The sequence below is a fragment of the Amblyomma mixtum genome, chromosome 2 (genome assembly GCF_055824585.1).
Source record: "Amblyomma mixtum isolate Tamu chromosome 2, ASM5582458v1, whole genome shotgun sequence".
Classification (NCBI taxonomy): domain Eukaryota; kingdom Metazoa; phylum Arthropoda; class Arachnida; order Ixodida; family Ixodidae; genus Amblyomma; species Amblyomma mixtum.
The window spans coordinates 27,387,686-27,414,069 of NC_143013.1; the positions used below are offsets into that span (position 1 = coordinate 27,387,686).

The 26,384-nt window shown below is 47.9% G+C and overlaps 1 protein-coding gene across 2 annotated transcripts in view; it reads right to left on the bottom strand.

Annotated features, from left to right (window-relative positions):
- Positions 1 to 26,384, bottom strand: part of LOC149358769 (calcium-activated chloride channel regulator 2-like) — a 458,350-nt gene that overhangs the window by 226,663 nt on the left and 205,303 nt on the right. The window lies entirely within an intron of this gene.

A 26,384-nucleotide genomic window follows, 5' to 3' on the forward strand; every position in this document is an offset into this window, starting at 1 on the left:
ACCGCGTCGTCCTCAGGGCACTGAGCCACTTGAACGCACGTCGTGAAAGATGTGGAAGACAAGGCTGCACGAGTGCAAAGCAGGCGAGGCTAACAATGAAAAGAATGTCAATACATGATTATTTTACAAAATTTACCTGCTTTTGAAATTCTTACAGGTACAGAGGAAAATTCACGAACACAAGAAATAACAAAAAAAAGGGGACAGCAAAAGCCAGAAGCGGGCTCAAGGACACGGTAAGACAATAGTGAAATCGCCTTTTATCTGTGGCACACGAAAACAAAAATGAAACTGCGATCTCTTTGGTAGCAGTGAGGGCCCTTGAAACCGTTCTTCGCCATCGCAGTTCAGTGGCGGCGGACGTTGGCTTAAAGACAAGATTACCAGGCCAGGTTTTTGAGTGGGGAGAGATTTGCGGCCCGAGCCGTAAGGAACTTATGAGAGCTATTCGACGTTTTTAGCATATCGGTGACGCATTAGCGGAGACGTACACCGGCTTACGCGACAATACCTACGCACGCGCAGTGAAGTAGGTGGGGCCAGGCGGGGTCACTGCTCATGCACAGCCGACGCCGGTAAACCGGTGTACGTATCCGGTAAATTTAAATACCACCAGTATGTTAAATACCATGCTAGTTTTCAGCTGCCACGCTCTTGTCAGCGAGGCTTGTATTGTATCTAGAGACGTGAGCGTACGCACTATCGGCATCATATGAAAAGCAAACAGCGGAGCGCGTGGCCAAAGGTCAAGTTTACTCCGTCTGCCTGTCGTCATCAGAGATGGACGCTCTCATCCACTTATCTTCTGTTTTCTTTGACGTTCATTTTCTCGATTTCCCACTGGAGCACCACATTCACACTTTCCACCGACATACACGTACTTGCGCAGCGCGACTGTGGACAGCATGGTTGAAGCTAGCGCTCTTAGCTCCCTGACCCGCGGCGGTTTTATTTTTGCTTACACCATGCATCGTCGTGTTATCAGCGTCTGGTTTAGATTTCGAAGACCGATCGGGTTGAGGTCGGTGCCCAACGCGACAGTTTCTGAATCGCTTGTTTCTGGTAGTGAACGCAATTTTATCGTCGAAAGACAAGCTCAATTACACTGGGATCGAACATTCACGTTTCGGCGTACGGCACGAAAACACAGAGCAAATAGTTTCTCTTTACCTTCACGGTGCGCTGCAACGCGTTATTGCAAAGGAAACAGGTTGTCGAGTGTCTACAATCACCACTGAAATTTCCGGGAATTCTGTGGCGTGGGACGCCTTGGAAACATGCCCCTCGGCCGAGACAGCGGGTTACACGCAAGAATCAAGGACTATATAATGTGGCCGCTGCAGCAGAGACACCGAACATTACAGCTCGAGAGGTAACGGGCACTTAGAAATTGTGTGCCAGCACGCCAACCATTAGACGTCGCATACAAGAGGCTGTTCTGGGAAGCCGTGTGCCGTCGCAGAAGCCAGCGGTCTGAAAAGCAAACAGAACAGCAAGGTTTGTGTTTGCACAAGACCATGCATCATGGACTACGGAGAACTGGCGCTGCGTGATGTTCTCTAACGAGTCAGCGTCTGCGAACTTGAAGAGCCGACAACACCAGGTATGCCTTTCCTGCCATAAGTGCATGTCGACACGGCCATATTAGAGGTAGGGCTGCTTTAATGCAATGACCATCATATTCAGTATGGCGACGAAAGAAGCGCCCTTCGTTCTTTGTTTAATTCACGCAGCCGGTCGACCCTTATTTGTTCACAGTGCAACCAGACGCTGATAACACGCCGAGAATGGAAGCAAAATCAAAGCGCTCTAGGCCACGGAGCTAAGAGCGCTCGCTTCATGTACGCAGTCCACAGCCGTGGCCGCCAGCGATTAGTGTTTTTTTAAGGAAACGAGTGGCCGCCTTCATATCACGCTGAGAAACTTACAATTGGTGGAAATAATACACGTGCCATTCCAGTGGCAACGCGAGAAAACGAGCTTCAAAGAAAACATAAGCAAAACTATCGCTAACCGGAGGCAACGTAAAATGAACCTTTGGCCATGCGTTCCTCTGTACTCTTTTAATTTGACGCCGACAGTAGAAGCACTTCTGTCATGCCCAGGAACTTTAGAGGAAGATTAGACGTATCTTTCTGTATAACGCACAAAAACTGGCGCGCTCTCAGCAAGTCAGCTCTGATATGTGGCGATAGATACGTCTGTAAGCACGGACTTGGATGCTGCTGCATTTTGAACGAAACAGCTAGACCCGCCACAAACCTCCGACTTTCGATTCAGAAATAACAGAAAATAACCTAAAACGGAATCTTCATGGAACTCCTGCTACTACCCGTAAGCTCGCCTATAAAACATTTGTTCGTCCGCAACTCGAGTATGCATCATCCATTTGGTCACCTCACCAGGCTTATTTAATTAACTCCCTTGAATCAGTCCAAAATCGTGCTGCGCGTTTCATCTCCAGAAACTATGACCGTCACTCAAGCGTCACAAACATTAAATTATCGCTCTCTCTTTGTACCTTGCAATCACGAAGATTAATTGCCCTAGTCTGCTTATTTCACAAGATAGTCTATAGCACTAATCATTCGACTCTCCCTCTTGCGCAACCTCACCGCACCTCGCGCCGTTTAAACAACCATTTCAGCTTCCAACGCCTTTCAGGTAAAACCGTTGCATTCAATTCATCCGCTTTGCCGCAGGCTATTGTTCACTGGACTGGTCTTCCGGAACACATCGTCAATATTCGTGATCCAACTTCTTTTAGGACCGAAATAACAGCCATTTTTTCTAATTACTGACGCGTCAATAACAATTGTATGATGATGTTCTTATTGTTTTATGGTGAGTACTAACAGTCAGTTGGCATTGTGTAATGATGTTCTTACTCTTTAATGAGTACTAACAGTCAATCAGCATTGTATAATCATGTCATTCATGCTCCTGTTATTACCCCTATTTATGTAATCCGCCCCTCACACAATACTCCATGCTTGGAGCCTCTGAGGCAACTTGAATAAATAAATAAATAAATAAATAAATAAATAAATAAATAAATAAATAAATAAATAAATAAATAAATAAATAAATAAATAAATAAATAAATAAATAAATAAATAAATAAATAAATAAATAAATAAATAAATAATGTAGCGACGTTGTGGTGAGTCGATGTCTCTGCAAGGGCGGGTTAGTCAAACTATCGGGGCAAACCGCGTGTCTCATGCAGATGATCCCAAACCTCCTTGCAAAGCTTGCAAAGTATGAGAAGGTTCTCTTTCAGTCTAGCATCCCCGTGACTCTTTCGTCCTTGAGGCACCTTTCTGTTTGGAGTATATCAAGTCACGACACCCGCATGTATATACTCAAGGGAAGGAGGGGATGAGGGTGCCCTGATGTGTATCGTTAACGCCACCGGTGGCGGCGGTGGCAACGCGCCCGAGAAGCAGAAATTCATATTTATGGTCTCTGTGGGCACGACAAGTCGGCCAGAGTTTTTCACTTCATCGCGAGCTCAAGTAAGATGCATGGTCACCGACACAATCCGAATTATAAATGATTTCGCTTCATGCCTGCCTCCCTTCATTCGTCGCACTCCCCCACAATGCCTCGACAAACACCGCTCTTCCGTTATTCATTTCTTGTTTCTCCTGCTCAAAGCCCCGACACCGGCTCAGAGCGAAATTGTCAGACTTGTTGGCTTTGCCGTGGGCTACTGAAAACAGAAAGGAAAGTGTCAGTAACAAGTGCGGGAATGTTTTATGGCTCCACAACGAACATCGATTTTGGTGTATGCAAATGCGGGCAACGTACAGGAAAGGCAGTGCTTGGAGCTTGTAAGAATTATGCAGAGCGAGCGTTAGGGTTTCTTTAGAGCGTTCATATTGGATGCAAAAGCTCGCTGCGGGCCGGGTGAAAGTGGACCGACTGGGTCTCGAATTTCAATATCTGTCGCTAATCGCTGCTTATAGATTTAGTGGCAGAAATCGCGCGACTTATCGACGCGTCTGATTAATCAGTTCCACAATTACACCGCTAAATTGATTCGGTTTCGAGATAGACTCAGTAAGTAGAAGAAAAAATTTGCCGTGTCACAAAGTTGCCATAGCCTGCGAAAAGATCGTCTTCCTCTCATGACAAAAAAAAAAGGCTTTTTTCCAAGAAGTAAATGAAGCGGTCATACCAACTGCTGGTTGCTAATACGAATACGGAGATGCATACTGTTCATAGAGCGTGGTAATTGCGCGGAAAACCCCCAAATTACTAACATTTCGGCAGAAAACGCTGTCTTGGGTATTGCGGCTAGCATGTTGCACCAGTAGAAGTGACTAAGTGATTCGCGTTTATCAACGTTGCGTATTCAAAGCAATAAATTTCCGATCGTCCGCTCTCCCATCCCGATCGTCCCTTTCAATTTTCTTCCTCAATTCTGATACTATTACGCAGACCCCAAACGAGCATCGTGACGTGCTGCCTAAACGCAATGGGCCTTACGCAGTTGACTGAGTGCGTAGGTTGCCGAAAGAAAATACGACAGTTGGCGTGGAAAAGGCAAGAAAAACATTTCCCGCGAGAGGGCTTGTCTCGCCTGCGCTGGTTTCATCCCGCAAAAGGACTAATTAGCCCAGCCTAAACCTGTCTTCCATCAGTCCAGCTGTTAGCCCCTGAAACACGGGGACTGTGCCTCACAGGACCAGTGCCCGCTGCTGCACTATCCACGTCGCGCACATCAACACTACACTAGTCCCTGAACTTCAAAAGACTCGAACCTATGTACTCAGAATCCTCACCTTCCCCCCTCCCCCTCCCCCACCCGAGAGGCATGGGAGACTGCCCTCCTCAACTGCTCCACACTGGAGTCCCAAAGGGCTCTGGTCAAGCGGGCGCGAGACGGGGCCTCGTCATGCGGTGTCCCGGACTAAGGATACCGACCATGCAGCAGGGTTATTTTTTTTTTTAAACCCTCAAGCTCTCTTTGATTAAAGTTTTTCACCACCACCACCTCAAGTCCAACTCTCTAAACAGGGTGTAATAGTTTGGTCACGACAATAAAGTTTCTGTTACTGTCGCTATTAGTAACTCGACAACATTATAAGCCTCACAGGACAAAACTGCGTCGTTGGGCGTAAAATTCATCCATTGTCAGGCGGAAGTGACGTCACCAGACCGGAAGTGACGTCTCTTACGTCAAAGACAACAGCTTCTGATGCTATCGCATTGCCAGCGCCTAATGCAATTAGGTGTCCCTGTGAATTTTTATTATTCTTTCTCGGTGCTGCTATGCTAGTGGTCCATCCTTATAGCGCGAAAAAAAAGCCAGAAACAGAAGCTGGGTAGCTGCCTCGAAGAACATGTAACAAGTGAAGGCGGGCTAGTTGGTGGTTGACACTGGAATGCATATTGCAACCGCGCAAAAACGACGCAGGACAAGATGGTTTCGGCTGTTTATCAGGTGTGATTACGGTTCCTGTATAAATGTGGTTTTCCCGTAGTAAACTTTAGTTGAAGTTCCGCGTCTTGTCCTGTGCTTTCCTTTCTTGTCCTGCGTCGTTTTTGCGCGGTTGCAATATGCATTCCATTGCCTCGAAGAAGAAAGAAAGAAAAGAATTGAAAAAAAAAAAATACGGGTGGACGTAAGGAGACGCCATACTTCTCACCGGCGCATCCCTAAAGTCAGTGTCCAGTTGGCCGGACACTTCGCCAGCGTCATTTGTTCTCGTCAAGTATCGCTGCAAACGGCAGTCGGCGAGATAGCGACGGTGATATGCCAAAACCGAACAACGGCGAAGCCTGCGAGGCGGCGGCGGGGTCCGCTGTGTTTATGCGCGTCGCTCGGCCCGTTCCCATGACGACCGCCATATCTGCGGGGTCCGTCGCTCGCTCAGACAACTTTTCTAAGACAAAGAAAGACGAAGAGAGAACAAGGACGAGGGAAATAAAAGCGACGTCTCAGACTTTTAATCAATCGAACGAAAGTTTGTTTGCTGTAGCTCCACATCAGCTTGTATTCTTTCTTGCTTCCTTATTTTTCTCTGTGTTCGTCTGGGTGGGTTCCCTACACTTTCCAGGATTGCGTGGAAAGATATACGAGCAGAAAAAAGGCCTCTTCATCTCCTTAAAACCTAGATTGTCTTTGCGTGCAGACGTGACGACACGATAAAGCCTCCTCTAGGACGGAGAGCATTGACCGCCGCCGCACTCGATGATTCAAACCTATGCGAATAAGAGCGGTAGTCTTTATTTGCCGCAATCAGTGTCTGCCAAGCGGCCGAGAAAATAGGAGAACTTTGGCTCACAGACTTGCGATCGACCTGCCTCCATGTAGATAGAGTTAAGTCAATATTTTTCAACACCACAGCGCATTAATAGGCTGCATAGGGAAAACAATGACACTATAAAACAGGCAACCTACAGAAAAAATTTGTGTTTTCAAGCTTCCAAATTGCATTCAGTAGCATCACATGATAATAATTTCTGTACAGATTGATCGAAGACGACAGCGTAAATATATCCACTCATCGTGCCACTGACCTCAAAGATTAAGAGACATTCGACCGAAGCGGTGAGAACAGCGGTTTATGCTTTCCTCATTTCGCACCGGCGTATTCCACGAAAGCAACGAAAGCACTCGACACCAGTGAATTGTAGAATTCAACACCTGCGCACACATAACTAACCGCAAGACGTTTGTACCATTTCTATGTTTGTTTTGCACAGCGACATACGGCGGCAACTCCTGCAAATATCCGAAATGGAGAATGGCTGCAATGTGGCGGCGCTTAGTTTTTTAGCTGTGATGTGAATGTGAAGGGCGTCACTCACGTGAAGAACATCACCCACGTGAAGGGCGTCACTCACGTGAAGGGCGTCACTCACGTGAAGGGCGTCACTCACGTGAAGGGCGTCACTCACGTGAAGGGCGTCACGATGGGCAAGTTGCCACTTGCTCACCATGACACGCGGGTCGCCTGGCAAGAGGCTTCGGGCAAACTCCGGCAAAATCTGAGAGTGGGGGTTTTAGCCCTTACGCACTAAAAATGTCCGCAAGAGTGCACCGCGCGCAGCTCCAGAAGGGAGCCTGGCGTTTAGAAAGAAGACGTACTCTTAAAGAGAACTGATAAGAAATAAAAACAACACTTCAAGGACCGAAAGGCGATCCGAAGCTTCTCATAATCGGAGTTCTGCGCCTGTTATCTCGCGCTCTTCTGATACGGAGCACTAATTATCACAAACCAATATTCTGTCTGAATGCACTGGTAACTTGCAGGAGATTGTTGCAGCTGGGATGAATCAGAGCACTGGTTAGGGTTCGATGAGAGAAAGGCGCATTTAGAGTGAAATAAGGTGAATTGGGTGAAAGATTAAAAAACTTGGCGAAGCAAAAAGCAGAAAAGGAAAGAAAAGTTGAAGGAATAAGGCAAATACGCCGTGCAAGAGAGAGAGAGAAAGAAAAAAGGAATGAAAGTAAGAGGCGGAAAGAATGCAAGAAAAAGAAAGAAAAAAGAGAGAAAACGAAGAAAGGAAAAAGAGAAGAACGAAAAGAAAGTGGGAAGAAGAAGGAAAAAAAGAGGAATGGATTAAGAGAAGAAAAAGGGGAGCAAGGGAAAGAAAACATGTTTCGCTCTGACGAAAAGAGAAAATGAGGCGCGGAACGAGTGTTGTGTTGGTGAAGACAGCGAAGTGAAAAGCGGGCCTCCCCAAGTTGACTGCTTGAAAACGTTGTTCGAGCAATCAATCACGCTCCAGCGTTCCTGGCGCTACCGTGGGCGGCGGCAGCGGCGATGGAAGGCGTGAGAAGGAGAGGCCTGTGCGCTGCAGAAAAGCGCGGCGGCAAATGAAGGCGCGTGCGCGCTGCCGCCAGCGGGTTGTTGTACCCAAACATTGCAGCGAGGCTGCGTCAACGAAAGGCGGCCTCGAACAAGCGGCAGAACCGGGAAGAAAAGGTAAAGGGGAAAACGGCCGAGCGAAATCGGAACACGCGGGCAGAATGGAGTGAAGCCTTCTTTGCTAGCTGCTCCGGTCCGAATTTTTCTCGCTGGTCCGTTATACAGAGTTACTTCCTAAAAAGCAGACACATCCACATAAAACAAGCAGGGAAGACAAAACAAAAGCGAGCCCAAGCAGAAACGCCCAGAAAAAGTGGGATAAATAATACTGGCGAGCGCACGAAGCGCAAACGAATGGCGGAGCTCTGCCGAGCGGTGATTCAAGAAACAAGAGAACGTGCCAGATTGGAATTCAGCGAAGATAGATCGAGGGAAGCGGAAAAGAAAGGGTTGCTGCTGGTGGTGGTGGCGGCGGAGCCGTTTCGTCTCCGTCAAATATCGCGACTCACGGCTGCGCGCATTTCGCGCGAGACCGGCGGTTGGCGCTGTTTCCCATTTCGAACCGGAAGGTACAGCAGAGCCAGACCCAGGCGGTCCCGCCGCGACGTGTGAACTGCCAGAGTGCGGGGGAAACAAAAGGGAACGAAAAGGGAATGAATGGGAAAAATTTAACAAAAATGGGAAAAAAGGAGAAATAAGCTACGGAGCAAAGACAAAACGAAAGAGAAATCGGGAAGAGTTCTCGGGCATTCGCGCCTGTGAGACGTCAGAGGTGGAACTCTGCGCAGAGAATAAAAAAAAAAGAGAAAGAGAGAGGGCGAAGGGGATGGAGGGAACACGTTGCAAAGACAAAGCAGTTTCTGTGTAGAAAGTAAGAGAGGAAGCGTGCGAGCGAGGGATAAGGAAACGGGAGCAAGTGAGGTGAGTGAGAGTTACAGCGGTCGTCACTGCGGGTGTGCGGGGACGCGAGGGAGACAGATGTCCTGCCTGCGGCTTTCTGTCGTGCCTCAGCCCACCTTCCTCTAGTGCGCACATCTCCTCATCCCTTTATGCTCAAGCCTGTTTTTCCTGTGAACTCATCCCTATTTCTCAGGCCGGGCTCACCCTCGTTTCCTTTGTTTGTTGTTTTTCGGGTGCGAGGTTACCGTCGCTGGACAGCGGTGCAGAGAAGGCAAGATCTCATGCAAAAAAGCAGTTGGACCATATATACAATTGCCCTCAGGATGAAAAAAAAAACAAAGATATTTAAGTGCGAAATTGCGCCTGACTAATCCATGCTGATCCTTTCCCGCCATCTTTATCGCAGCTCAGTCTTGCGAGAGGATGTTAACCCTAGCCACAGCTCTTCAATTCCGCAGATTGTTCGAAACAGACCGATTCTGTAACACTGCGTACATAGAGCTTCTCTCGTCTGCGGAATGGTGGACGTAGGATCGAACTCTGCGGTAGAGCTCACGTCGTAACATGAGGCTTCGTTTTCCTTATTAATAGCTCTCTGTCCTCTCAACTATGGTAGGCCGCGTTCTTTTGCCTCGCTTAGATTGCTTGTGTGTAAACACGAACGAAATGACCCAGACTTCAACGATGATGTTTAGCTGGGTAGCAGTGCACTATTCGAAGCGATGCTATTGCGTTAATCAATGCGGCGATAACGTGCGAGTGAAGACCGACACCATTAAGCTGGCTCGCGATTGTCGTTAAGTGCGCCATCCAAACAATACTCGAGAGCCTTAGCTAACGAACGGGAAAGATTTTCTTGTCGTTTCCATGGAGTTGGGGCGAGCACACAACAACTTAACGTCCGTTTTAGGCCGAAACATTCAAGCCTTCGTTCGTGTTTCAGGGATAACTTTGCAGGAACCGGTTGTTTATGATAATCCACTTTGCGCCAACCTCGGCACTAGCCGATAAGCAGTGGACCATTACGAAGCGAGGTGGACTCCGTGCGCTTGTTTGCCGCAACAGTCGTGTCCGGCGGACGTCGATGAAATTATCTCGTGAAATCTTGAAGATACCCTATGCACTAGAAAGCGGCGGTGTAGTTTTTTGCATTTTAAAGAAAAATGAGCTGTGCTCGATAAAAAGAGATTACCTCCTGTTTTCGGTGCGCCGTAAAGAGTACCAGGAGAGGTGAATCAGGAAGCATATAAACAGGAGGAACAATACGATAACAATCACTTGGTTCTTCTAGTGGGTTTTGTCTTTTTTTGCGTTCGCTTATGCTTTAGCTCATGGTCGTGCATCGACCTGTCGTAAATCGACTAATGCATGCATTAACCTGTTCCAGTCATGCATGAGCTGTCCTGTCCGTCTTATCGTGTCCTGGCCCGAAGGCGGTGATACTCCGCATGCTACAGATATGCATCGATGCTTCTCGCCCTAGTAAGAAGCGCTGACACAAATTTTCTTGGTTTTCCAGTGTTTGCACGTGCACTTAAGTAAAAAATCCAAACAACTTCAACGTTATCCACGTTTACAAACCCAGGGTAAAGAAAACAGAAAATCATAGCCGTTTTTAACGAATGCCATGAACTGAAGTACGCAGTGTCATAAGGCCTGTCAAATTCACGGTGTATCGCCCCTTTTTTGCACCCGCTATCTTAAGAAAGAAAAGAATGGCTGCGAGATGAACGCCTGAAAGCAGAAAACATTCGAAGGACAAAACAAAGCGGTATAAAGAAGAGAGGGGTGGTAGGTATACTCCTTTGGATGGCTTCTGTCGCCGCGACTCCACGCTACGTGGTTCACTGGACGAATGAAGAAGAAAGCACATGTCGAACGTCCTAGATGCTCCGCGAATACTTATATCGGTGATGAGGACACTACGACCACGACTGGTGAAGGTGGTGGAGATGGAATGAGTTTTGCATTGTGTGTAGTGTCCCTCCCGCATCTTTAATTCACGAGCCTTGCGCAATGCGAAACCTTGCGCAATGCGGGCGCGCACGCACGCACGCACGCACGCACGCACGCACGCACGCACGCACGCACGCACACGCTCATCAAAGAAAGAGCACAGAAGAACGCGAAAAATTTTCAGGCTTTGGGGGAACAGTTGCCATCTTTTCATAGTGTCGGAAATACGAATTTATAATGCATTTTAATATACGTTCTCTTCGGGAATAGCCCGAAGGACGAGGCGGATCTAATGAATTGCATATCCAATTTTTCCACTCGGATATCATGACTTATTCTTTGATCTCCAGCTTGCAACAACGCGAAGTGAAATCACATTTCACTCAGGAAATCTAAGGATTCACTGCGGGTCGGATTCCTTTGCTTCCGTTGTCTCGTTCAACAACAAGAACAACAACAAGAAAAAACGCAAAGAAACGCATAGAGTCGAGTCGGGCGCGTGAATTCGAGTCGTCAGCATTTTTTCACATCGGCGACAGGTGAAAGGGCGCGCTGTGATCCGCATTCATAGCTCGGAGCACAAGCAGGGTGCAGCTGCCACCTCCGTCCCAGTTTTCGAAATGCAACTGTACCGTTCCAGTGCGCATCGACGACTCCAATCCGCGTCTCCGACGAGACCGATTTGTTTTACAAAACAGACACCGGTGCGGCTTCGAGTGGGAAGGCAACAGCAGGAGACAGCGTGAAGAAAACTATCGCGCGAATAAAGGGAAGCGTTTCCTTTCCCTGCGTTGCTAGGCTCCAACTTCTCCCCATTTGCATTTCGCGCGTCGAAAAAATTCGGGAAGCGCGGGAGATTTCGTAACGGTCAGAAGGGCATAACGAAGGGCTGTCCCTCGTTGTTTGAGGCAAGGGGGCCGCCGGGTTTTAACGAAATGCAAATACAGGCATATATGGCTTGTAAAATACGTATATTTTTTTTACAGGAATAATAAAATGCCTTATCGTAGGAACTTGAGAAAGCATAGGCTCGTGCATGCACAGACGGAAAGAGCATTCCTTTGATTTTAACCATCACGTGCTATGAATTGAGAACAGTAGTTATACCGAAATCTGCTACGACTTCTCCTGCTCCTCTTTTCATGAATGCTTCGAGTCCTGCTTCCACATGATTTGTACTACCTCACGGCGAATATAAAGCCTTAACATTCTCGACAGATGGCAGAGATGTCCCTTCCAGTTGGGCAGAATCATCTTAAGGAGCCAGTAAATAAGGTCTAGTAAGCACAACATGATTCACGCACAGTTCATCCCGCACAAAATCCTTCATACAAATAACAATGTAGAAAGGCATTGTTATGCTGAAGGTGTGAGTGGTTCCTACGCTATGGTAGTTGGATTCCGGAGAAAAGCTCACCGGTCAATAGCTCCCTTGTTTTGAATTGGTTTCGACGAACGCGCACCGTGCTGGCACCTGCCGGTCTCATTGCACATCCGTTAACAGTTAACGCCTCTACTAAAAACCTAACCTAACTAAATCCTGACCAAACCTAGGGTAAGCTGTCATGAACACTGCACAGACTCGCCAGGCGCCTGTCTCTAGAAGTTTTTCTTGTGCTGTTATCACTTGTTTGCCAGGTCCAAACGTTTGTTCACTAAACCATCATAAATTAAACCTCGAAAAGGGTCCAACTTTTCTGAAAATTTTCTGACATAACAGCGCTGGATGACTGTCCGTTGTATGAGCGGCGTCTATGCATGATAGATAAAGGGTCGACGGCCTAATCGTGATCGTAAGAAAGACGGGCATAGGCAAACCATGCTTACGGACGTGGCGCAAACCTCTCTCCCAGACTGATTGAGTGATTGAAAACTTTATTTAAACAATGACGATTACTGGAGCCTTGGGTGGTCCGCCTATTCCGGCAGCCCACTGGCCTGCGCAGCAGCGTGGGCCCTGCGAACCAGTCCTCGTTGCTGGTCGGGGTTCTCGCTGTGCAGAATGGCCTCCCACTGCTCCAAATTGGGATTAGGAAGTCTGTCTGTAGCAGGATTGAATTGGAATGACCACACCTTGTGAAAAGCTGTCTCTATTTCTCCACAGTGTGGGCACTCTGGTTTGTAGAGTGTGGGGTACCATTGGTGGAGTTTAAGTGGAGTTGAGAGAGTGTCTGTTTGTAGTCGGCGAAGGGTGTGTTCTTCTGCCTTGTATTGAGTTTTGTGAGGTGGGGGGAGGTCTGTCTGGCCTGTCTGTAGGCCTGTAGGTGTTCGGCGAAGCTGATTACCCCTGATCCGACGTTACACGGCCCATAATCTCTCCCAAGCCGCGTTTACATGAATGCGACAGCAGCACATCGCATCAACTTTTTAGCGCATCGTATTCATGTAAACGGTGATAATGCGCTAGGAAAGCGCATCGCATCAATGCGCCAGAGGGGGGTAGATCTAGAATGGCAAGTCGACTTCAGCGGTGAATGGAAACAGGTTTGGAGGTGTCCCTCCTCCTTCTTGTGGTGCCTATACAATACCCCCCTGCCGGATAACAAAGCAGACTTGGCTCAAGATGGGGGTCACTGGACCCCTCTGCCACGTGCAATGGGCGAAGGGTCACTGTCCCACCGGACTTGATGCTGTACGTGTAAACAGTAGCGCATCGGCTCCACGGGATACGATAGGAAATGCGATGCGCTGCTGTCGCATTCATGTAAACGCGGCTCCAGACTGCAACAGAAACTTGTGCAACAAAGATGCGAATCACAACAACAAAAACACAATATTTAAATGCTGCAAAAATTTCGCGCCACAGGTAGAGCCACGCTTCATTAGGGGGAACTAAAGGATTACGACGCAAGTATAAGCAAGAAGCACTCTCCGTAAATTGCTTTCTTCGACAAGGATGATCACTTGGTGTCTCTGCTATTTTCATGCAGAAATAACAACAAAAACGATTCTTCGATTTAACGTGCGCGTTGCCTTCCATATTGATGATTTCCATAAGGAAAAGGCGGAACGGAGCTGACAGCGACTTGCGTGAGGCGAGATCGAACCGTACGCAGCTGAAGCACATCTCGAAAGCGTTTTACCAGGAGAGCGACTTTGCTTTACGCAGAGAGCCTGCGAAGCTTATTAAATCATGACTAAACCCGAGAATTTTTCTTCCCAGCCCGTGGAAAAGGGCCGGTTTTTCTCGTGCTGCGTACGAAAACAACACAGGAACGATGAAAAAGTCCTCTCTGGCTCTAGCTATACTTATAATTTATTTTTCTGTGAATGCACGCACATTCACAGAAGTAATGAAGCGTACGAAACGAATTCACGCCCTCGAACGAAAAAAGCCTTGAGCGCCTCACAAAACGCACCGACGCCGCGACGCGCTGCGCACAAAAGGAAATGTCGATTCCAAGTTGCTTACCGCGACACGCAAACCCCGCTCGGGGATGAGATTAGCCCCAACAATGGGCCATCATTTTTGGATGCGCGGAAGGCGTGTTTAACGTCGGCGTCTCGAGATTAAATCACGTCCCGGTGTCTAGCGTGCATTGAAGTATGAATTAAACAGCACCGGAGTCTCCCTCCAGTTACTGGGCAACGCTTTGTTTACGGGACCTGCGCGCTTTGGGCAGAAAAGAAAGCAGAAAAAGAACGTTCGATGGCACTGAACGAAAAACGGTAGTCGTCGTGTTTTCGGAACGGCCATCGATTGGAGGCGCCTAATCAAAGCCGCTTCGTTAATTGACAGCGATTGTTCTGCGAACACATTAATAACGTTGCGTGCACTTGGAGTTGACATTAAGGTGAGTGAAGCAAAGTGACCGCAAGATAAGCCTATACAGGATGGGTTCCCGACCCTCACTCGTGGTGAAATGATGAGAGGTTCGTTCGAAACTGAATGAAGGTCAATCGTTCGAAACCTTCTAGAAAGGAAGAGCAGTTACTTGCGCTGCAATCGAAGAAGGGTTCTGCACCCATAAACGCATTCCCACAAGCGCTCACCCGAGTATCCGAGCACTCAAGCGCATCCGAGCACTCATACACCACATACCCATGCACCCAAGCACCAACGCATCCGCGGATCCACACAGTGTACCATTCCCGCATCCCCCCCCCCCTCCCCGCTCCAACGCGCACACACACGCACAAATAAAAAGCAAACTACGTTCAGTTATACATATTTAACGCTTTTCCAGAAATCCTAAGACCATTCTTGTTAATACATAATTAGCGACATCCCAGTCTAGCAACACTGAACAGCCGTGAGCTGTGTGGATAACATCGAAGGCAACGATTTAGCTACGAAATAAAACTTAACCTTCCTTCGATTAGTACCGTCATGAATACAAGTTTTGCTTCAATGAAGTTCAAGCCAAGGCTGTCAAGAAAAATCTAACACTGCGTCCTTTGTCTGCAAAGAAACGTATTACATGCGTGTTCACTGCATGCCAGATTTATCTTCAACAGTTATAACTTCTCTTTGTCTACGAAACAGTAGAAACAGCACGAAAGCACGTACGAGCTGCGCCAATATGTTCTCTACGCACTTTTAACCGGAAGTTTCTTTTCCAATGCCAAACTGAAGAAGCAAATACAATAACATAAACCAAAGCCTCCGGTGGCACAGTGCAACACCGTTCTAGTGCACGCTTGTGTCGTGTCTTGTTCAGCGACCAGCGGCAGCGCTGATCGCTCCGACGACAACGACCTGAGTCGTGGCGGAGCCCGGCTTCCCGCCCACCTCCTACTCCGCCTCCTCGCTAAGAACGCCGTCAAGCGCCGGATTGGGAAGTACGAGGCGAGCCAAGGGTTTCCAATTGCGCAGCGCGCTCGGGGTCTCATCTGCACACCAATCAGCGTCTGCCGCAATCAGCCGGCGTCCGGTAATCTCGGCGACTCCTGATTGCGGAGGTACGTGCCGCCAAGGCTTCCTTCCTGCGTTCTTCGGTTTCTCGCGCAGGTAGGACGCGCTGTCACCGAACCGGCGTGGGCGACAGTGGTTGATAACACGCCCCGAGGAGAAAAGGAGAGAGGGCAGGAGTTTTATCGGAAGGAAGGAGAAGCGCTTAGAAGATTGGTCTGCGGGACGGAGACGCTGTAATCCGCTTGCAGCGTCAACAACGTGTTCCAGTGAGCGCCCAGTAGCAATTGTAGGAAAAACAACAAATGTCGAACATGCACTTATAAACGTGAGGGTACGTTGTTGCCGAACTCATACGGGCGAACGTAGCTCACGCTACAAAACTTGCAGCTGAAAAAAGCGAAAAACTGGTCAAAGTTTATAGCATAATATGAGGCGATATCTGCTCAGCTGCTGTGAAACGCGTTGAATCATGTTTGAATGAGGGCAGTGATTACTCATGTGAGCTAAAACAGATCTTGCATGCGATACCTAGGCTAGCATACAAATTTTACTGCGTTTGCATTGTAAGACGCGTGCAGTCTAGGAAGACTGACGACGACAAAGGCGCCTGTGTTCGCTCGAAGTCGTCCCTGCAAGGGATGCTATATATATATATATATATATATATATATATATATATATATATATATATATATATATATATATATATATATATATATATATATATATATATATATATATATATATATATATATATATATATATATATATATATATATATATATATATATATATATATATATATATATATATATATATATATATATATGCACGACGACAGTACACGCGTAGACAGATAAAACAATGAGCACTGAGCAAACTAGCAAGGAAACTACAGAAACAACGAGATGCGCTCAGGCGCTCAGACTACCAAATATGAACAAGCGAGGAGCGTAGGTACTTACATGCAAACGGTCCACCGCCAGGTTGATATATATATATATACAGCTAGCCCAATATGTAAGCGTCAGACAATACTATCTATGTACTAAGGCCTTCGCACGCTTGTAAACAAGTCTGCGTTGACTAACATTGATCATCGATGGTCCGCGCATCGGAAAAAAGATCCTGTTACCTTAGTCACGCTAAAGGATCGATAGATAAAAGCATCATCGATGTTCTATACTATAAACTCGAATTAGCTTATATGTGAGTAAAAAAGAGTAAGCTGTCCTCTATCGCATTCCCTTTTAGGGGCAAGGTATGCTATCCAAGTCTCTGGGTGGATTTCAATCACTAAAAATACAGAATACTTACGGCTGGCAACGGAAACAAACTGCCTCTTCAAAAGAAGCAAACTTCAAGGAGTTACGAAGGCTCCTTTGATTTCTAACTGCATCATGCTACCTTCTTTTGCAGCGGGAATATATCTTCATTTCCAAGAGTAACCTTCCAGTATACCTAGTGATCGAAATCTACCCAGAGACTTGGACAGCACACGATGCCCTTTAAAGGGAGTGCGCTAGAGAACTTACTCCCTTGTAACTCCCGTATAGTCTAATTTGTTTTGACGAATGTAGAGCGGTACTCAGCTTGTCGTCTCGGTGCAGACCTATCTTTGGAGGATGGTTAGCAGGAAAACTATCAGCCTTCTGTTTTCAACCAACTCGCCAGTCAGTGTTCAAGGAGAATTACACCGATTCAGATTTCAGGTTGCGAAAGCAGAAGCTCTAACCAGGCGCGTGATGGAATAATATGTACGCGAACATTTAAAGGAATTAAAATGGTTCGCTGGAAAGGAGTTCGTTGATTGGAACGGAGACATTGAATAAAAAAAAAGTGGCAGGAACGTAAAGTAACCAAACTGTTCTTAGTTAAGCCTGCATTCTAGCTTTATTAATGTTTTAAAAAACAGAGAATTAACTAAAAGTGAGTACTCAAACGCTACAAACAAACCACCATTATCTGGCGAAAATAAAGTGAAAGTGAAAACTGCCATTTCCATGTTATGCCTCGGAAGTTGGATAAGCTTGCGAACCGCATAGCGTCAGTGCCGAATGTAAAAAAAAAGACCCGCATCAATATCTTATTCTAGCTGATGAACTCAACACAACACCGCTACAGAATGCTGCAAAAACGAAATAATGGCAAGATAACGCTGCCTACTCCATACCACCAACACTCCCGTTATCACTCTTACTCCACTCAGTACCTATTCTCTTTTATCTAGTCTCTTCCGCACGCATTTCGCCCCTTTCCGGGTAGTACGCAGTCCAGATGCAATCTCTCCCTCGGGCAAGTGTTTCCAAAACGTCAGGGAGATTGAAAACCAAAACAAACAAGCGCGCAAGCGTTGTGAGAGACGAAAACACAATGGTACCGCGCGGTAGGCTTTTTGCGACCGCGGGACGGCACGAAAAGCAGCGGACCGGACAACAGCAGCGGCCGCAAGCAAGCAACGAATCAAACGGACAAGCAAGAGGACATCAGCGGAAAAGAAGGCGGGATAGGCGGAGAGGGGTTTGGCAGCCTGGCAGGCAGATCGCCGCTCGCGCTATATCGACCACTGCCTACTACCGTTGGCAGCAGCCCCTCCCCCCCCCCCCCCCCCTCCCCTCACGAACACACGGCGGCAGGCACAGAGCCGCAGGGATCGAAGCGCCACCGGTGCGGGGCCGCCTGTCCACTCGCGGCAAGGTGAACGCGGTGCGCCGTGCACGACGCACAATCCATAAATCAATCCCCTGTCCGCGCGCGCGGCCACCGAACGCTGGAACTCCCTCGTCACTCTGAGCGAGTGAACGCAGATCGCGAAATGACGCCGAGCGTTCCGCGCGTCTAAGCTTTGATTTGCCGGCAGCTTTCGCGAAATTTGCCTGGCTTTGTATTTGTGCGAAAAGAAAAGAAAACGAAGACTTGTATATGTATGCAATCGGCAGGTGCTATCGCTACCGCAGGGTCCCTGGGGCGTTCAGCTGATATATGGAACCGGAGTTAAGAGAAATAAGTCCAGTGGCGGGCTTCACAGCGCAGCTGCGCCCACTGGAGGAGCCGATGGAAAGAAAAAGGTAATAGGGAAAGGAGGCGAATCGCTGACAAGTGACAGCTTATGCTATAGGGAAGCACCGGGGAGAAACGTGAAAATGGCTTTCCTCTCCTTCGCGCGATCACGATTTTTTGGATATCGACTGAGTTTTTTCTCTCTCTCTCTCTCTCTCTTTCTTTCTTTTTCTTGATATGATAGACCGATTGAACAGCAACAACAAACAATAATGCTACAGCTTGTTATATCCTTTCAGTGTGGTCTGCGTTATATTTCTAGTGCGCGTCACACAACAGCTGAGGAATGACGTACTGGTTCAGACCGACAAAACACGACCTTGGTGGCGCAGCCTGGGCCCTTTGACTTTGTATAAGCTCAGATCGGGAACCGTCAGTGCACGTTAAAGATCCCCAGGCGGTCGAAATTATTCCGGAGCCCTCCACTAAGGGGCTTTTATTTATTTAAAACGTATTAACCTCTTTCTTATTTCACTCTCTCCTTCATTCTTATCTTCATGGCGCAGTTGAGGTTGATTTGAAAAAAATAGCGCCAGAGCATGCAAACCACGAAAAGACAAGGACGAGACACAAAGCGCTAACTCACAACTAATTTTATTGAAACCAGGCAGCGCCTTTATATGACGAAGTTTCACTGAAAAAGAAGGAGGAGGGCAGGAAAGGTAAAGATATCCAAGCGACCATCACAGCGAGCACACACGAGCAAGCGGTAACCAAAACCAAAACAAAAAAGTTAACAAAGATTATTTAAGGGCGGCATCTAAGAATTCGAACTCGGACGAAAAAAGTGAAACAGATGGGGTGCTGACACACCTATTGCCAAGTTTCCTTATGTGAAAAGCCTCCAGACATTCACGTGCCTTCTTATCTGCGCTTTTGCCAAGAATCTTAGTCTGACTCAATCGTGCCTCGCATCCGTCGCAACCCATAATATGCGCTACCAAATGTGCATATTTATCCTTTAAATCTGATAAATTTCGGGCCTGTTCCCCCAAGCGCTCGTTGATGCAGCGCCCAGTCTGGCCAACATAGGTCTTCCCACACGTTAAGGGGATAGCATAAACCACTCCTGCGGAACACATGATGAATGGAGAGTCGTGCCTTACCTGGCAACCCCGCTATCTTGAGCTGCAAATACGGGGGCACAGCTTTTTCATCTTGTTGGGGGCGGAAAAAACGACACTCACCCCATGCCTGTTGGCCACTTTCTTCAAGTTGTGAGCAGTTTTGTGCAAGTAAGGCACCACCATCGGCTTCTGTGACCTGCAACGATCCTCTCCGGAGTTTTTCTCTTTTCTTCAAATCAAGTATGCACCAACTCGCCCAAAAAGAAGTGTTAATGTAGTTGAGGTGTCCGCCGAAAAGTGAGTTTCTGCGTCATTTGCAATATTTAGAGCTCAGCTTTTGGGCGCCCGTTCCTGCATTCCGCGTCGCCGATGGTCGTCCAAGTAGCTGAGCGAAACGCCACCTGGAAGGTGGCTGCCACAGGAAGATCCCGGTGGGTGGATAGCAGCGTGACACGCCACCTGTCAGCCGTGAAAAGAACAAATTTTTGGGCCGCACCACCGGACCGTACTGGAATCCCTTCGCGAGTAAAGTGCGTATCTACCAGCAGTCATATACTTCAGCAGGCACACTGTTTGAATAAAAAAAAAAAAGCTGCAGTCAGATCTTACATTAGCGACTATCGTAATCGTGTGTCAATATTTTTTTATTCATTAACGATGAATAACGAAAGCAGCACCAGCAGTCATGCACACGTGTCACAGTGGAGCTGTAATACGGTGCAAGGTACGTGGTATTTAACGTCCCAAATCTGTGCATGGTCTACAAGAGATGCCGCAGTGGAGGGGTCCGTGTTACAGTACAGCGCCGGGGTTTCCTCTTTAACGTGCTCTCACATCGCATTGCCCACAGGCTTGTTTGAATTCAACCTCCTTCGAATTACAGCCTAGCGGCCGGGGTTAGATATGCGTCCTTTTGCTCTGCGAGCGAATGCCAGAGCCGCTAAGCTATCGCAGCAAGTGTTGTTTTCGAAATAGGCGTGCGGAAGTATTTTTATGCGAACCCTTTGAACGAGTCGCACACCGTTAGGCGTCGCTTAAAGTATGGTCTGTTAAGGAGGTCTAGTAGGCGCATTCCCGACCTCCGCCACTGCATCTTTCTGAAAGCGTCATCATCTCTTTTTTCTCTCCTTTGCAGACTGACTGTGCTGACAGTGATGCATCGCCCACTAAATTTAAATTACCGTTAGTAGTTCTTACATGGTCCACACTGAGAATAACTGCATTCAGTCATTTGTTATCTGATTATTTCTTGCTACGTTGACGACTGTCTAGCAGCGAAATATGCATTTATCACCAACAACATTGGATTTAAAAGGCTTCCCCCCTTTCGGTCGGAACTCGCGTTGTCGTTACCGAAAAGTACAGGTTGCTGCCGTCTTGAAGTAAATGGCGGCGTAGTGCAGCCTCCTGAATCCGCGGTTAAATTGGTGTTGACGATTCCATTTCATTCGGGAAATCAGCCGGGTGATGGCGTTACCTGTATATTTAGTTGTCTTTTTTTTTGTCCTCCTCAGCTTACGAAGCTCCGCTCTCATTGGGAGTGGTTTCTTTACGATTGAAACGCGCCACCCTATCGATATGTATCTTCTTTTGTCCTCCGGGTCCCTCTAGACTAGAAGAGTGCGGTGAGGGGCTAGTTGGTATGACGTTCTGCGTTTGTCCCGTGTGGTTCTCTTTCTCTTGTCCCGTCCTTTTGCGCAGTTACTTTTTGCCCTCTAAACTTTAGTTGCCGTTGGTGATGATGATGATGATGTCCTCAGGCTTAGGTGTCCTTTCACTTGCAGTTGATGATGATGATGATGATGACTTGCAGTTGTTATTTATCACATTCTTTCTCTTCGTTGCGTTACACACAACAGCGTGATTCTAGAGGTGAAAGGGTGAATACAGTACGTGATCCGCTCTCCTGCTGAAGGCAACCAGGAACATCATTTCGAGTGAAAAATGAGGCTGAACCGCTGCGGGTCACAGGCTCCCCAACCACAAAAAAAAAAGAAAAAAGAAGCCAGCAAAGCAAAAAAAAAAGAACGCATATTTAATGAGACAACGAAGCCCAAAACCAGGAAGCGTTCACGCAAAAATGCTGCTGCAAAGTGTGGTGCGCTTGGAATAATTCCTTATATATTTCTAGCGTTTCCGTGCTCTTCTAAGTAGATATGTTACTCGCGCGCTCGCCGGTAGAGCTTGGATGTCTTGTCGCGAAGCATTCGTCCAATAGAAAGATACAGTGCATAATGTGATGAATAAACACAGTTTCATGGCCGGGATAGTAACGACGACAAATGGTGTCCACAGAGAGTGGAAAGGTTGACATTGCCTGTTTCATGTCGAGACCGCGGAGTCTGCGCAAACACTAACCCTCACAGACACGCTGAGTTTAACCCTAGCGACGGAAATGTAATGAGAATTTATGTGCAGCTGAGCAGCAGTTTTCTAGTCCTGAATAATTTATTGGCTGCCTGATTCGTGAAGATAAAACAGTGAGGAAACGCCGCAGTGATGCAGAAAAATTAACCTTGGTTAACGTAAGCTTAATGTGTTGCCCAATACGGTGAAAGGCCGCTTCCTAGTCAAGCTAACATGACAACGAAGGCTTTCGATGCTGTCATATATCAGCGCCTATCCGATGAGAGTGAAGTACATATATGTGTATGGGCGGAGGCAAGGATGCATGGTTCCTGCTTTGAATAAAGTTTCTCGGCCCTGAAACAAACTTCATACAAAGCAGCACCCACTGCGAAAGAAAAAGAAGAACGGTAGCTTCATAACACGAAGAGCTCAGTGCATCCACTTCCTTAATTCAGTGATAAAACAAACAAAGAAGGAAACGCACATAACATGTGCCAGTAAGAAGCATAATAAACATGAAAGGTAGGGAGATAGCGAAAAGTGACACTTAAAAGGGGCGTCGCCATATTAAACATATAGTATCGCCACAGTTCGCAGAGGGAGGCGTGCCTCCGAACGCGTTTTGGTGATTGGTCGCCGCGAGTGCGATAGCCGGGAGTCGTGTTGTCGCCCACGAGCTCCGGGAAAGGGGAGAGAGGCGGGGGAAAGAAGAGATGAAAGGAGGAAAGTGGGGGAAAAGAGGAGGAGGCTCTAAACGCAATTAGAGTTGGACCACGGAACAACGAGGGTCGGATTTATGGCCGGGCCCGGCGCGCTAGGAGCACGCTTGGAGGACGTGATCGCGCCACCACTATACAGAACACAGCACACAGACTCTTCGTCGTCGTTGCCATCGGCTGCCCCCTTCGAACATACACGACAAGGAGAGAACCTCGTCCCTTCTCATCCAAACTGCGGGTGGCGTAAACAACAAAGGGAAACGATATACGGGAAGACGGGAGCGCGTGTTGCATGGACGAACCCGGACTCTCCTCTACTGGCGCCACAGAGCAAAAGAGAAAAAAAGAAAACAGCAATGGAAAGAATAACACGACCCGAGACAGAGAGAATAACAGCGAAGGGCGCGAGAGGGGACCGCCACGCGCTATTCTCGACGCTTTTCCGAGTCACTTATCCGCCTCTTCGTAATGAATGTGGCGAGAAAGATCATCAAGCACTTTGCGTCGCGCGGCGACACGTCGCCGTTCATCCTGTAAGCAAAAAAGAAATCGATGTTGCTCGCGCTTCGTGTTGGTGTTCCACAAGACTGGCTGTACATGAAAAGCCAAGCCATTTTTCTCTTTTCTATTTTTTATTGCTACGTCGATGTGGCTCTAGACTACGTGTGACGATAAAGAAGAGAGCTGCGCGCGGTTAAAGCGCTATGTTTTTCAGAAAGAGCGATTAGTTCCGCTGCATTTGTTCTAACTACGCCTTTTGTTACTTTGCTCGTCGCCGCCCGCACACTGCATACGCACATAAACTGGTGTTATATGATTTAAATGAGTGTTATTAAAGCAAGGGCAGCAAACTCAGTAGGCGCGATAATCTTATGCTTTGAATCGGCCGCCAGGCACTGTGATCTTACACAGCTGCATTTTGGTCGCGATGTCAGTTCTGTTTTTGCGCAAAAAAAACATAAAAAATCAACCTCATAAAATTTTTAGGCTTGTTGTACCGTCATAAGAGAAAATCTTTCTTTCTTTTTTTTTTTTCGTTACCTAACGTCGAAGTGAGCTTTTCTGCATCTTCAAGACCAAGCGCGAATCTCGTCAAGCAAGTACGCTGCAATCCCGTTGACAAGATGATAACGTTACGCTCTTTGCCAACGCTGCCGGTAAATAGAGGAGCATAGGATCCAGCACAACCTTTTACGCACAAATGAAGTTCCACAGAAACAGTTCCGCTCTGCAGGAGAAAAATGGAGTGTGATCGCTCAATGCCCCAAGATGGTGTGGGCATAGACTGGTTAGTCCAACAAGCATCCCTAGGGGAGCAGTGTTCTAAACAAATGAAACGAGAAGGGCACTTAATTACCAATCTTCAACCCTCTGTTTTGACTTCCGCGCACATTTAACCGAGCTCGAGGTTTACGTACTAACCACTGCCACGTCGGAGAGCCACTATGACGAGGCAAACAAGAAAAAAAGAAAGAAAACAACGGTGTAAAAAGTGGTAGGGTTTCAACGTAGTTAAACAGAGTACACGTGCGAAAGCAAGAATCCTTGATTGTGCCAAGGGTACCCTCCTATTGGCTACAGCTATCGCTACGCTCCTCCGAACTAACCCGAGCTTACCAGAGTTACTCCAAGGCTTAACACAAGATTTTTGGCCTGAACCGCGTTAAGTAGCACTTTCGCACTAAAAGCCAACAAAGCTTTGAGAGACACGAGGCGACTGTTTCTGCGAGACATCCATGCGATGAGGCGGCGAAAGGACAGTCAGTGGGACGTTCGCTACCTCGAGGAGAAACAACAAGGTTGAAAATATGCTAGGGGGAAAAATGGATGGCGAGGGGATGACAAAAGAAAAGCATATAAGAAAAGAGAAGGGGTGGGGGGAATAAGCGAGGAACAATGCAGGCCGGTCGACAGCTGCACCAAATTAGTCGGGCCGCCTTCTTGTATGCCAGGCCCAGCGCACACACGAGCGCGCGCGCGCGCCCGAGATAGAGAGACAGTGATGTCTCCGCCCCTTCCATTCTTCGGCACGCGAATGGAAAGGAGAGGCATAGCACAGCGGCGCCAGATACCGCACTGAAGGTCTTCTTCGGCAGCGGAGAAGCACGCCACCCATCAGAGCGGCACCCCCATCCTTCCCGTCGCGTCCAGCGTGGCGCGAGTGCCTCTTAGGCGCAGGGTCTCTTCCTAACAAGGCTGAGGGGTCGCGACACCGCCGCGCTCTTGCCGACCGGAGCCCACAAAGCGCGCTAGGAGACGCTTTTTACACGCCGCTTAGCTCGCTGCCGCGTCGAGGGGAGCCGCTCAGCGCGCTCGGCTTGACTTGGCTCGCTTGGCGCGCGACCGCCCGCGGAGCCAAGCGACTCGCAGCTCCATTCTGGTGGGGCAGTGACAAAGGACGCGAAGTAAGAGGGATGGAATTCATTCCCGGGACAGTCGAAGCGTGTTGCGAAAACAACGAAGCCGAAAAAAGGGGGAAGCGGGAGGCTTATTGCTGTATCTGTGAGCCTTAAGTGAGGAATAAAAGAAAATATGTGGAAGGAACTGCGTAGAGTACACGGCGTTGGCCGCTCAGGTTGTAGTCCAGCGTATGGGAAGTCCAGCGTATGGGAGGTACTCACTGCACGTCATCTGCAAGGGGCGCTAGCGGCCAACGCGGCATTCGGCATGACCGAGGTCGCGTAACGGATGCCGCAGCCGGCCAGGTATAGGGACTTTTAAAGTATAGGTTAACCCTATCGGTTAAGGACATTCTTGAATAAACAGCGCGAACGACGACAAGCGTTCCTTGTGTTCCCTGTGCGCTATTTTTACATCATGAACGTTATCCAACTTGCCCAACTTTCCGCTTTGCTTAAGCGCAAGAGACAAGGAAACGGACGACGCAGTGTTTCCTTGTCTCTTGTGCTTGTCGCCATTCGCGCTGTTTATTCAATTAAAGCCCGCCAAAACATGTTAAAGGCATTCGGGAATAGAGGGTCGAGGGAGGCCTGCGCCTGCACACTGGCGTCCCGATATTCCCCTGTACCCCTAACCGATAGGATCCCCCTACTCTAAAATTGCCGAATTACTTCGTGCGATCAGTCAACCACGAGTGTTTTCCGCGTCTTGTCGGGGGTAATTTTTGTCCGAGCTGTAAAATCACGTGACTCACGGCCGTGAAGTGCGTGAAACAGAAAAGAAGCAGACAAGCAGTCAAGCTGTCTCTCACAGCTTTTTCTGCGCCTCCGCTGTCTGTATCTTTAGAAGGCAGAAATAAAGAATTTGAATTTGTATTTGTACATTGAAAACATCGACTCGTACAACCGCGAAAACGCTGGCGTGGTGTCCGGTGCACAGGATCAATGCCACGCGTTGAATTACCGATGTCAAGGGCTGTCTTGCGCATGGCTTAACTTTGGTGACGTGCGAAGAAATGAAAGCGTTCAAACTAAAGAAAATGAACAATGTTTTTGTCAAAAGGGCGAGCCCAAGTGACTTACGTGCTTCTTCAGATCTATAATGACTCAATATTCTATCTTCGCATCTGCAGTGAACCAACAAGTCCAGCAAGTTATACTGTGCGGGTGCCTACGGGCGGTGCGCCATTTTTCGAAAAGTGGGTAACTGCGGCGGGTCTGTTCGCTGAGCTAGCTTAAATTACAATCTCTGT